This window comes from Dendropsophus ebraccatus, chromosome 10 (assembly GCF_027789765.1).
Source record: "Dendropsophus ebraccatus isolate aDenEbr1 chromosome 10, aDenEbr1.pat, whole genome shotgun sequence".
NCBI lineage: Eukaryota > Metazoa > Chordata > Amphibia > Anura > Hylidae > Dendropsophus > Dendropsophus ebraccatus.
The window spans coordinates 86,778,058-86,790,825 of NC_091463.1; positions in this window are offsets into that span (position 1 = coordinate 86,778,058).

Genomic DNA, 12,768 nt, shown 5'->3' on the forward strand with positions numbered 1-12,768 from the left:
GACATTATGGTAACTATGATAACAACTCACCTTTTTTTGTTCTGTAACGCTGCAAATTCATCTAAAATGGAGGTCCGGCTCTTGGGCAGTAGGTTAAGCATTATTTATTCTGGAGCAGAAGCTAGGGTCTCCTCAAACTGTCCTTGACTGTCCTCCCCTGATTGTTCCACCACACTCTTTCTCATCACAGAGGCTAACTCTCCCGTGACATATCATCATATAAGGAGAGCCTAGACAAAACCTCTCTTTCCTGTTCTCCTCTGTAGAGAGACTGAAACTAAGCAAACATCTTCTTTCCCTTGGGAATGTCCCAAGCATTTGAGTTAATATTTTATATATATATATATATATATATATATATATATATATATATATATATATACACACACACACACACCTTGGTTTAAGAGTAACTTGGATTAAGAGCATTTTGCAAGAAGAGATCACAGTTTTTTTAAATTGTAACTTGGTTTAAGAGCATTGCTTTGGTTTAAGAGCTCCCTGTACTGAGTGGGAGGGGAGCGTGGGAGGGGCATGGTTTGCATAGCGGGGTCTACAGCTCTGTACTCTTACCCAGAAAGTCTCCCTTAACTTCCAAATCATAGCAGATCCACTTCAGGCTGGGGCTTGCATCAGGGGACAGCACTGTAGAGGTAATCTCTCCATAACTGTAACCCCTCTCTCCCCGGACAGAGAGTGCTGCTATACTGAGCGCACATCTGTCCTGCTCATTCCTTCATGCTCCCTGCAGTCTCTGTCAGCCCTTGTGTTTCCCATCCTTTCCATTACTGTACAGTAACTTATAAAATCACATATTCAGCTGTTTCTAATTGTTTGTTTCATCTGTCCTACATGTTACTCAGAATAAAAAAAATATTATTTTGGGGTGTGGAACCAATTTTCTACATTTCAATAATTTCTTATGGTAAAATTTATATATATATATATATATATATATATATATATATATATATATATACACGCACACAGTGGCTGATTCTGAAAACCCATCTGGAATAACAGCTACATTAAAAAAAAAATTACATTTAAGATAATTGTTTTAAATATAAAATCTATAATAAAAAAAAAAAACATTTTTACAATAAATACAATTTATTAATAAATATTTATCAATAAATAATAGCCATATATTTGGTATCCCAATCACTATAGAAACATGTACTATGAATTAATAAAATAAATCATAATGATCAGTGGACATAGCAGCAGTATTGCTTTATTTCTAAAATTTTGTCAAAATTTTAAGGATTTTCTACAAAAACATAATATTTACATAAAAGGCAGATAACAAAAGCCTCATAAACCTACATCAACTAAAAATAAAAAGGGTATTACAATCCATATACAAAAAGGTAAAAAAAAAAAAAAAAGTCTTCTTGGCCTAAACATTGCTCAGCACTCAAAGGAACTAACAAAAGAAAGTTAAATCTCTTCTTTATTTATATTCTATTGATACAGCCCACTGTACTAGAGCAGAAGGTAGTCCCTTTACATTTTTTAATCTGCCTTTTAAAAGCTGATTTGACGTCTTTATTCTTGAGGCTGTATATACATGGGTTGAGCATGGGGACAATCGCCATGTTAAACAAAGAATATAATTTCTTGGAGCTTAAAATATCATTTGGTATAAGATATTGAAAGATGAACGTTGCATAAAGCAAAGTGATGACTGTAAGATGTGAGGAACACGTGTAGAAGGCTTTTCTTCTGCCAATACTGGAACGTATCTTCATTATGGCCCTAATTATAAAGATATAAGATGTTAATGTGAGAAGAAAGGGAATAATGATAAACACCATAAGCCCTTGGGTATTTGCTAGTGTTACCAACATTGTGAGATCGCTGCAGGCAATATCCCTGAGGGGAACAAGGTCACAGCAGAAGTGGTCAATGACATTTGTCGAAAAACAAGAGATCTTGAATACAAACCACATGAAGGAAATGTATTGCGTAAAACCAAATATCCAACAAAATGAGGCCAAGAGAAGACAAATCTTATAGTTCATAATAATTGTATAACTCAAAGGCCAACAAATAGCTACATATCTATCATAGCCCATGGCCGTCAATATAAAAACTTCATCTGCTGTTAAGGATGCAAACATATAGATTTGTGCCATACAGGCCAGGTAGGTCACTGTGTTGTCTCCAGTCATGACAGTTTGAAGGGTCTTATGTAGGCTAACATTGGAAGACATCATGTCCACTATAGACAAATTAGCAAGGAAGAAATACATGGGAGTGTGAAGATGAGAGTCCAGGCAGACCAGAAGAAGAAGACTCAGATTCCCGACAAGAACAATGAGATAAATGAGTAAAACCAGAACAAATATCGGAGCCTGGAGCTCAGGAGCATCAGATATCCCCTTTATGATGAAATATGTCACTGTTTGATTTGTCATTATAATTCTTATTGATGTACATAAAATGCTTTGGTACCTACAAACAAATAATAGAACATGAGATCTCCACTATCTAAGAGCCTCCAGTACATTATCATGACCCCAGGCCCATTTCACGCCAATCCGGCGCTTCGTCAGGCTGACGCATTCAGGCGAAGCACTGGATAGGCGTGAAACGGGCCGTTGCTGTACGGTGTACTATGCTCTTTTTGTACTTATTGTGGGCTGTCAGAATTATTATCCCTAAATTCTTTTCTTCCAAAGTCTTAGAGCTTATTCCCAAGTCCCGTAAATTATGGGCACTATGGACGGGGAAGCCCAGTAATTGAGTGTTTCCCCACCCAGCATGATGTATCAATATCATTCCGGGAGCAGGAAATGTTTGAATCAGAGCCTTGGCATACCCATTCTTTCTTTCCAAGAGAGTAAGGGTCATTCTTATCTGGTTAACCTTAAAGAGAATCTGTCAGCTGCATTTCAACTTTTAGGCTAGGTTCACACTATGTAACTGTGCGGCTGTATTTTTTATGCGGCTGTAAATGTGCGGATGAAACTACGGCCGTGGGAAAAAATAGACATGCGGCTCAAAACATACGGTCATTTACTTGGAAATCTGGTTCAACTAAAAATAACAAATAAAATCTTAAGAAAGTGATGCAAACACCTCTGGATGCATCTGGGAAAGCAGGGAAACAGTTTACATGAATTGCTATTACCGGGGTTTGCGATCCTCGGCAGTAATGCCGATGTCTCTCATGGTTAATATATTAAAATAATAAAACACATTTTCGTTGTAATAAAGTCCCTTTCGTTGTTCAATAATTAAATTTAAACTAATCCATCATTTTGCAATTAAATATACTGTTAAAATAAATATATATATAAATAAATGTATATTTATATATATAATTATTTTTTGACAGTATATTTAATTGCACAATGATGGATTCATTAGAATTAAATTATTGAATAATGAAACTGAATTTATTTCAACGAAAATGTGTTTTATTAATTAAATATTAATTAGTACAGGAAGCTCCATAAGCCGGTAATTCATATTGCCGGCAAAAGAGCATTCTGTACTAATCATCACTTTACTTTAATGAAAACATCAAATGTTTCTTCTAATTATGTTATCACAATAGCATTATTAGAAGAAACATTTAGAATTATATGTGCACTCAGCTGATTGGCTGATCGGCTGAGCGCACATATAATTAGCGGGTCCGCAGCACAGTGACTTCATTGTGCTGCGGACCAGCGAAGAGACAACATCAGGGTGAGTATAGAGCTCTCCCCACCCCCTCCCCAGCACTGCACTGGGGTGGGGCAATGATCGGGGACCACCCGATGTGTAAAAGTAAAAGCGATCAGCGGTATATACTATATACCGCTGATCGCTTGTTCCAAATGGTGCCAGCACTTTTTTACCCCCGTCACCAAAGTCAAGTTACCCAGATTACCTGTCACCCCAGATTGCCCGTCACCACCCCAGATTGCCCGACACCACCCCAGACAGCCCGTAACCACCACATATTGATAATGTTACTTACTAACTAATTTTTGTCATGTGACTTTCTTTTTTTAGAAGCAAAGAATTTAAAAGTTCATAAAGTGCAAATTTTTCTAATTTTTCATGATATTTTTATGTTTTTCACAAATAAAACACACAAGACAGTGACCAAATTTTGCCACTAACATAAAGTGCCATATGTTAAGAAAAAACAATCTCTGAATCGCTAGCATACGTTAAAGCATCACTGAGCTAAAGCGCATAAAGTGAGACAGGTCAGATTTTGAAAAATGAGCCTGGCCATTAAGGCCCAAATAGGCGCGGTCCCTAAGGAGTTAAGAGCTTGGGAACACCTTTATGGCTCCAGAGAATAAAATAATAAAAAAAAATGTTTATGCTATGGAAGCGCAGACAGATACATGAAAGGTGCAATGTGTTTCTTCAACTTAATAGCTATCTAATAGTTTAAGCCATTTGTAATTTGAATTGCAACTGACAGATTTTCTTTACTTCCTTCACAATTTCATTACAGCCCCCATTCGACAATTTCTTTGAAATTCCTCAATTAACAAAATAGTTACTTTTATAAAAATTAATAAAAATAAATAAACATTAAAAATTCAGATTTTTTTTTTAAATTGTTAAGATAATCTACCAGAAGTTTCATGAGTATTAAGTTGCCAATATTATTAATTAAATACATTTACATGATAACCTGGAACTCCTGGTAGGCTGGGATACATGGAAAACTGACCCAAAATCTGAAAGTAACAATTTTTTCTGTAATTTGTCTGTTCCAGAAGTTGAGATCTCAGAATGTACCTATTAAATGTTCCAGAGGAGTCTAAAAATGTAATAAATTATTCAATGTTACAATAAATATTGTTAATTAATAGGGGTGACCTGTTTATCTGGCCACAAGATACTGGCCTCATCTTATATAGGTTAAAAAAAAAAAAAATATATATATATATATACATATTTTTTTTATTTCTGATACCTAGAGAGTAATTATACTTGCAATCTGTTGCAATCCATTGGTGTCCATTGAAATAGACTGTGCTCTGTTTATCTGCTCTGTATGGAATCTGCAACCGAGCTTCTACTCAAATATAAACCTAAACCTAGCCTTAGTTTTTTACAATTATTGAATTATGGAGTCATATAGGTTATATAGAACTGTGTACACCAAACAGTCATCAATCATGGCCATGTAGGTTGAGTTGCTCTATGTCATATTTTAGGTGCATTATAGCAATAAAAAGAAAGGAAAAAAAAAAACAGTAACAAATCATACATAACAGTTATATACAAATAACCTCTTTAATATTTTAGGGAAAAGGTCAGCCGTGACAAATGTAAAGGAAAAGAAAACGGTAACTATAAGTGTTGCAGTGATAGCGGTGACACCAGGGCTCTGTTCCCCCTCTGGCACTGCTGATAGTATGTCTTACAGATTCTACGTCCGGGGGCCCAGAAACTTCAGGTTACACCTTTGCTTGTCCTAATCAAGGTAACGTTATAATGGTTTGTGTAATATTAAACAGTGCAATAAAAAAAAAGTTTTTTCGAGTACTACCTAAAACATAAAACTTTTAAAATGCAATCATACTGTGTATACATTTTCATATTGACATCCACCCATGTGTTCTTTTTAGCCCCACACAATTATTGACTTATGAACCTGGAAAGAGTCCCTTACCGTATAATGGCAGTACAGGATAGATAGGATATAATTGTAAGAATTAGGAGCTCTGCGGCTTTATATAGTCTATTTTATGACTATAATTAATCCCTTTGCTTTTCCAACGTCCACTGAGACTCATTACACTTGTTTGTTTTGATGAATTGTTCTAACATATATTTCCAGTATAATTAATATAATCTTTATAACCACCTGGTGATGCCCGATGTTCCCACATCTGTGTAGTCTTTGTAGCCAATGAATAGGGCAGTTATTAAAGCAATACTGTTACTTTTAAAAATCTTTTGACACGTCCCACAGATAGGCTTGACCCAATGCCAAAGACCACAGGTGTCAAAGTGCGGCCCTCCAGCTGTAGCAAAACTACAATTCCCATCATGCCTGGAGGGCTAAAACTTTGGCTCCAGAGTCATAATGGGAATTATAGTTTTGAAACAGCTAGAGGACTGCAGTTTGATATCCTTGACATAGATAATAGAGTTCATCTCCTGCAACAAGTCAAATTAGTAAAGGACGCAGCCACACAGTTCAGGACTTGTGCACTGTTACTAGTATCAAAAGTATCATATAAATGGGAGAGATTTATCAAAGAGGTGTAAAGTAGAATTGGCCCAGTTGCCCCTAGCAACCAATCAGATTCCACTTTTCATTCTTCACAGATTCTTTGGAAAATAAAAGGTGGAATCTGATTGGTTGCTACGGGCAACTGGGCTAATTCTACTTTACACCAGTTTGATAAATCTCCCCCATAGGATCCAAATAATCTCACATGTAGGCGCTAGATATATGGTACCATGCCACACCGCATCTAAATAAACAGTTTTAGGCTATGTTTATACAACGTTTTTTCAGTGTCCGTTATTTTGAGTCTAAAATAACAGGTGTCATTTAGCTGTCTGGCCTTCCCTTAGTGCAATGACGGCTGTTGGTACATTATTCTAGCTTGGGATTACTAATTGCCCTTTGGATGCGGCCTAATTGAAAAGGCCATTAATTTTAATAGTAAAAAACGAGAAAGAACGGTGGAAAAAGAAAAACTGTGTGTGAACAAGTAATAAAAAACATCCGCTGTTTGCAAAAGACGTCCAAAAATAATGATCATGATCATTTTTTAGCCGTCCGTGGTAAAAACATCTGTTATTTAATAGATTGTGTGCATTGGACGTCCGTCTTTCCATTGACGTCAATGCATTGCCATTGCAGTCAGTTAAATCGCGGCAAGAATGGACGTTATTTTAAATAACAAAAATCGGCTTCCTTTTCTCTCTTTTTTTACGTTGTGTGAACATAGCCTTATACAGATAAATAGTATATAATATGCCCTGATAAATCAAAGCAGCGGGAATTCCAGTGCCCCAATGGAGTATTTGTCTCAACTGGTGATTTGTGGGGTTAAGGGGGTGATGATAATTTTACCCGTCCTCTAAGGTGGAAAAACTAACAACAGGGTTTCCGGATAATCCATAGTTACTTTATTGGCTGGGTACCGACAACTGCTAAGTATCAAGACTAGGGCCAAACTTACAACAGGACAGGGCATCCTTTGCGTGGATGCCAAGAGTGGCTTATTTAAGGGCTCAGGTAATATACCCTCACCAACCTAGGCGGTATAGATCAATTAGAATCGGTACTAGAAACTAGTTATATACTCCTTTTTCCCCAGTGGTTAAAATGTAACTTTTATTTCATTTTTAAAAATTATCTATGTATAAGTTTGAGAAGTCCAAAATAAAATACCAATATGCTGAAGTTATAGTAGCAAGTGCGCTGCCGAATTACTCCATACCACAGTGCTATCAATAAATGTGTCAAGAGCAGACTATAGTAACTAAGGAACCACGTCCTTTACCAAGGAGATACAAAACAATGATATCCTGGATACATTGCCATTCGTTGTCCCCTGAAAAACTAAACTTACTGCAAAGGCTATGAATGCGCTATCTGCCTCCGGGCTAAGCAATTTGGTATACGCTCACCACAATCCCCTCCTTTCTGACTACATAGTATTCTCCATGCCTGTATTGCTAGTAAGCTAATTCTCGCATATTGATAGTTTAAAAACCATGCCTCAGACTGACATGGTTTCGTACGAATCAGATGAATATGACTTTATTCAAATTTGATGGCTATGGAAAGTGGGCATAACTCCCGCAATATATATTATCCACCCCTTAAGGGATCAGATCTGACAGCAAATTAGAAATTCGTCAATGTAAAAGTGACATGACGGCAGTCCATACAACAGTATATGTTCAGTGACTGGTAGTGATGAGCGAATACTGTTCGATCGAATAAATATTCGATCGAATAGTAAGGTATTCGATCTATCGAATATTATCGAATTGTTTGCCGAATATTCAAAAAATATTCGATAAGCGCTCAAATCCCCCAGCTTCCGGTTTTTGTTCCAATAGAGTTTTATGGGATCAAATATTCGACCGAATATTCGAATTTCGGGTGATATTCGTACGAATATTCGAATATTTCATTATTAGCTTATCACTAGTAACTGGCAAGATTACATCATCAGATAGGCTGGATAAGATGGTTACTTAGGTTGCTGACATCATCAGCCTTGTTTCAGGGAGGCGGGTTTCGCAGGTAAATCGACAGCCTCACTTTGGGTTATTTGAAATTAGCGGGTTTCTCTTTGCACATGACAGCGGACTCAATCAATTGGTGCTTGATTTCACTGCGCATGTGTCAGGACTTCGACATTCATCTGTTTAGTCTGTTGCGCATGTCAAAGGACTTAGACTATATTAAGATGTCTATACTCTTGCACATGTCAGAGGAATTAGACTCCACATAAAGATGGATATATTATTACACATGTACATGGTACACTCTTTTTGATCAAATAGTTTGCTAAGATCCTCATTTAAAAAATAAAATAAAATTATATTTTAATTTAATATCTCTACAGAGCAGGTGTTTACCGTGTGTACACTAGGAGGAGTATATACGGTAAGCCCTTGCACCTGTGGGTTGCTGTTGCACCTTCTGTTTTTTGTCTATACTTATAGACGTCAGCATAAATAGGTTGCAAATAGGAGGAAATTATTTATATGTTCTCGTTTTTACAAAACCTTTTTTGAATTTGGTTAAGGTTAGGGTCATCTTCCAACCTATCGATATTTTAGTATGGTTACAAAGAAAATTAGATCATTCCTAATTTATTTACAAATCTGGCTGTTTATTTGGATCTGTTGCCTTAAATTGCAATTTCTACTGATGTATTTTCCATTTTTATTTATAGAAATGGTGTATATGTGAAGCCTTTGTTAAGGCCATTGGGAGCAAAGGTTTTTAACCGGTGGCTCCATCTCGCTTTTTGTTGCAGAAGGGTTTGATCGAGATTTCCCTTCCTTTGACTTAATTTGCAGGTTTGGATCCCCAAGAATTTCAGGACTCTGGGGTCACCTTTGTGGTGAGTATTGACATGTTTTGCGACGCTAGTGTCGATTTTGGTGTTAAGATCACTTATGTGCTTACAGATTCTTTTTTTGAAAACTTGGATTGTTTTGCTTATCTATAATAGGTTGCATAGACAACCTATTATAAATTACACCTGAAGTCAGACAATTTGTTTATTCACGGATAGTGTGTTCTTTTTGATCATTAGGATTCACAAATGTTTTAGTTTTATAGCTGTATTTGCAGAACATGCAAGAGCCACACGGGTAAGAACCTACATTTTTTGAGGTAAGCCAGTTGATGGGGGTTGTTGTTGTCGCAGGTGTAAAATGACTATGGACCAAAGTGTATCTTAGATTTTTCTGTATGTGATACTGGGAGCTGGTGTTACTTCATCTTTAAGATCTGGATCATTATATGTGATTTTATACATTCTAATTAAATCAGTATTTTATATTGTTATTTTATTATGTTTCTTTACTAGAGATGAGCGAACCTCGAGCATGCTGGAGTCCATCCGAGCCCGAACTTTCGACATTTGATTAGCGGTGGCTGTTGAAGTTGAATAAAGCCCTAAGGCTATGTGGAAAACATTGGCTGTATCCTTGTTTTCCACCTTAGACAACCCTAGAGCTTTATCCAAGTTCAGCAGCCCACGCTAATCGAATGCCGAAAGTTCGGGTTCGAATGGACTCGAACCCGAACCCAGTTAGCTCATCTCTATTCTTTACCATATCACATAGGGCTGCTGTGACTCAGAGGACTATATAATTTTTGTTTACACTTCTTGGTACTTATATGCCACTATAAGTAGGGGCAGACCATATTTTAACCTCAGTCATTTGCACTTAGACCTGTGAGCGGCACCACCTCCCCCTTTCATTCTAGGGTTCTGCATTCTGCTTGAAATGATTCATTTGTTGAGCAATTGCGTTTAGCTCTTAAGTATTGTCCAATCAGAATACCTTTTTACAGTGGGGCAGGATGGTGACTTTTCCATTGTAAAAAGCTATTGGTTGGTCTTTTTCCTATAGATATCCGTGTGTAAAAAACCTGTGTCATCAATGGTGATAGTAAGATCCAGAAAGTAAATTTTTTGTGAATGTATTTCACTCGTAAAGCGCAATCTAATTTGATTGTCGTTCAGAGTAGTGACAAAGTGCTGAAATAGTGATCCATCTCTGTCCCATAGTATGAGGACATCATCGAAAAGAATGTGTTCTGTGTAGCTTTGTAGTGTCTCTGTGAATACATGTTCAGCTTCCAACCACCCTAAGAATAAGTTAACGTAAATGGGTGCACAACTGGTGTCCATGGCTGTGCCGGTGATTTGTAAATAATATTTGTGCTAAAAATTTTTTTAAAAAATTGTAAGTTAGAAGGAAATTGAGTATGTTGATGACAAATTCATTACGTTGTTTGAAAGAATTGCCTTTGGTGTTTAGAAAGTATTGAGCTGCTGTTAGTCACTGTTCATGTATAATACTCATTTAGAATGCCTCTACGAAGTGGCTTATTTTAGGGGTGGCACTGTGTGACTATAATTATATATATATATTTTTATTTAAAACATTGACATCTGGTAACAGTAAAAGGGAAGGGTAGAGAGTTGAACATTAGCATGGAGGTAGTAGTATGTTTGGCCTGACTGGCTTATCAACGGTATTCCTATAAGTGCAGAATGGCTACATAACACATCAACCTGCCTAACCACCCACTGAGATGCAGGCTAAGGCCAGGTTCACTCCTCTGTACAGCTGTCTGTGGCCGTAGATCCACAGCTATGGAGAGAACTAGGGATTTGTAGCTGTCAGAAATTGGACAGACTTATTCACAGGTGTATGGTGGTTCATGCCACAACTTCGGTCTGTACTAGGGCCTGCCAGCATTTTTTGTAGCACAATTTACGGCTCCAGCATGGACCCATAACACCTACAGGTATGTAAATGGGGCCAAAGAGATACATGAGTCTGTAATCTGTGCACAATTGGGGTACCACAACGATGTGTGAATGTACACTGACGATGGAAGTCTGATATGTATTATAGGGGGGCAATCAAGACTATTATTATTATTATTATTATTACTATATTATTGATGCTTATGCTTCACTAACCCATTGCTCCTTCTATCATTCTCTTAAAGATTCTGGACTTCTAACCTCTAACAAGGCAGATCTGCTCTAAAAGCAGTGGTCTGGCTGTTATATATTGCTATAGATGCCTTGTGATATAAGGGGAGATTTAATGTGCTGTTTTATAGTATAATTTCCTTTGTTTTCCATTACAACCAATCATAGGTCAGCTTTCAGCCAGACCACTGCTTTTAGCGCAGAGTGGCAGTTGGTAACCTAGGCAACAAACTATCAATGCTAGGAGGGCAAGAGCAGGAGAAGGCATGTTTGCTAAATGATTGTATTTGCAAAAATGATTAATTTGACAAGCCCTACAGGTAAAATTATATTAGTTTTTATGGAAATACAACTTTAAAGGGGTTATCCAGCGCTACAAAAACATGGACACTTTTCCCCTACTGTTGTCTCCACTTTGGGGGGGTTGAAACTCAGTTCCATTGAAGTAAATGGAGCTTAATTGCAAACTGCACCTGAACTGAAGACAACAGTGGGGGAAAAAGTGACCATATTTTGTAGTGCTGGATAAGCCCTTCAAAACCTCAACAGACAGGTGTATAGTACTAAAATGCAAGATAAAGTTAGTAAGGCTGTGATTAGGGATGGTCCGAACTCTCCGAGGTTCAGGTTCGTATGAACCCGAGCGCTCGGCATCAGATTCCCGCTGTCTGCCAGCTCCGTGGAGCGGGTGGATACAGCAGGAGGACCGCCTGGAAAACTGGGATACAGCCTATGGCTATGGCTGTATCCCAGTTTTCCAGGCGGTCCTCCCACTGGATCCGCCCGCTGCACAGAGTGGGCAGACAGCGGGAATCATTACCGAGAGTTCGGGTTCATACGAACCCGAACTGAACTCGGTTCGGACCATCCCTCGCTGTGATCACACTTTCAGTAACGTAAGGAAAATGCAATGTGAATTCATCATTTAACTGCAGTATATGATCATTTAATAGCAGTCCAGCTTTAATGCAATGAAACTCCAACGTATGAACATACCCTAAGGCTATGTTTATACATAGTGTTTAATTAGTGTTAATTATCGCTAATTTGCCCCTAATGAAACTCTCTGTGAATATAGCCTAACGGTCTTTTTACATGGAGCAATTGTTATTCGAATCTTCCCGATAATCATCACATTTGAGCGATAGTCGGCTCGTGTATACACAGTGAACGATCAAGCGACAAGCGAGAAGTTGTTCATTTTGGTCTTTCAACGTGTTCTCAAATACTCGTTGGTTGTTCACTTCACTCGCAGTTTGTATGCACAGGGACCTGCCAGGACCTTACCTCGTAGCGGATCCCGCTGCAAAACTCGCAGCGAGATTTCCGCTGCTAGTCGTCCTGTGTGAACGTACCCTACTAGTGATAAGTGAGTATACTCGTTCAAGCTCACTATTCTCTTGAACAGTACTTGAAAGCATTTGATACTCGAATGAATACCATGTGATAAACTAAAGAAATTGATGGTCTCCTCCCGCATATATAGTATGGCAGTTTTAATCAGTCAATAATCAATTGGGAAAGGGACTGGGGGGTCCTGCTACATAGCAGCTATGTTGGTTGCTGTCATAGCATTTAT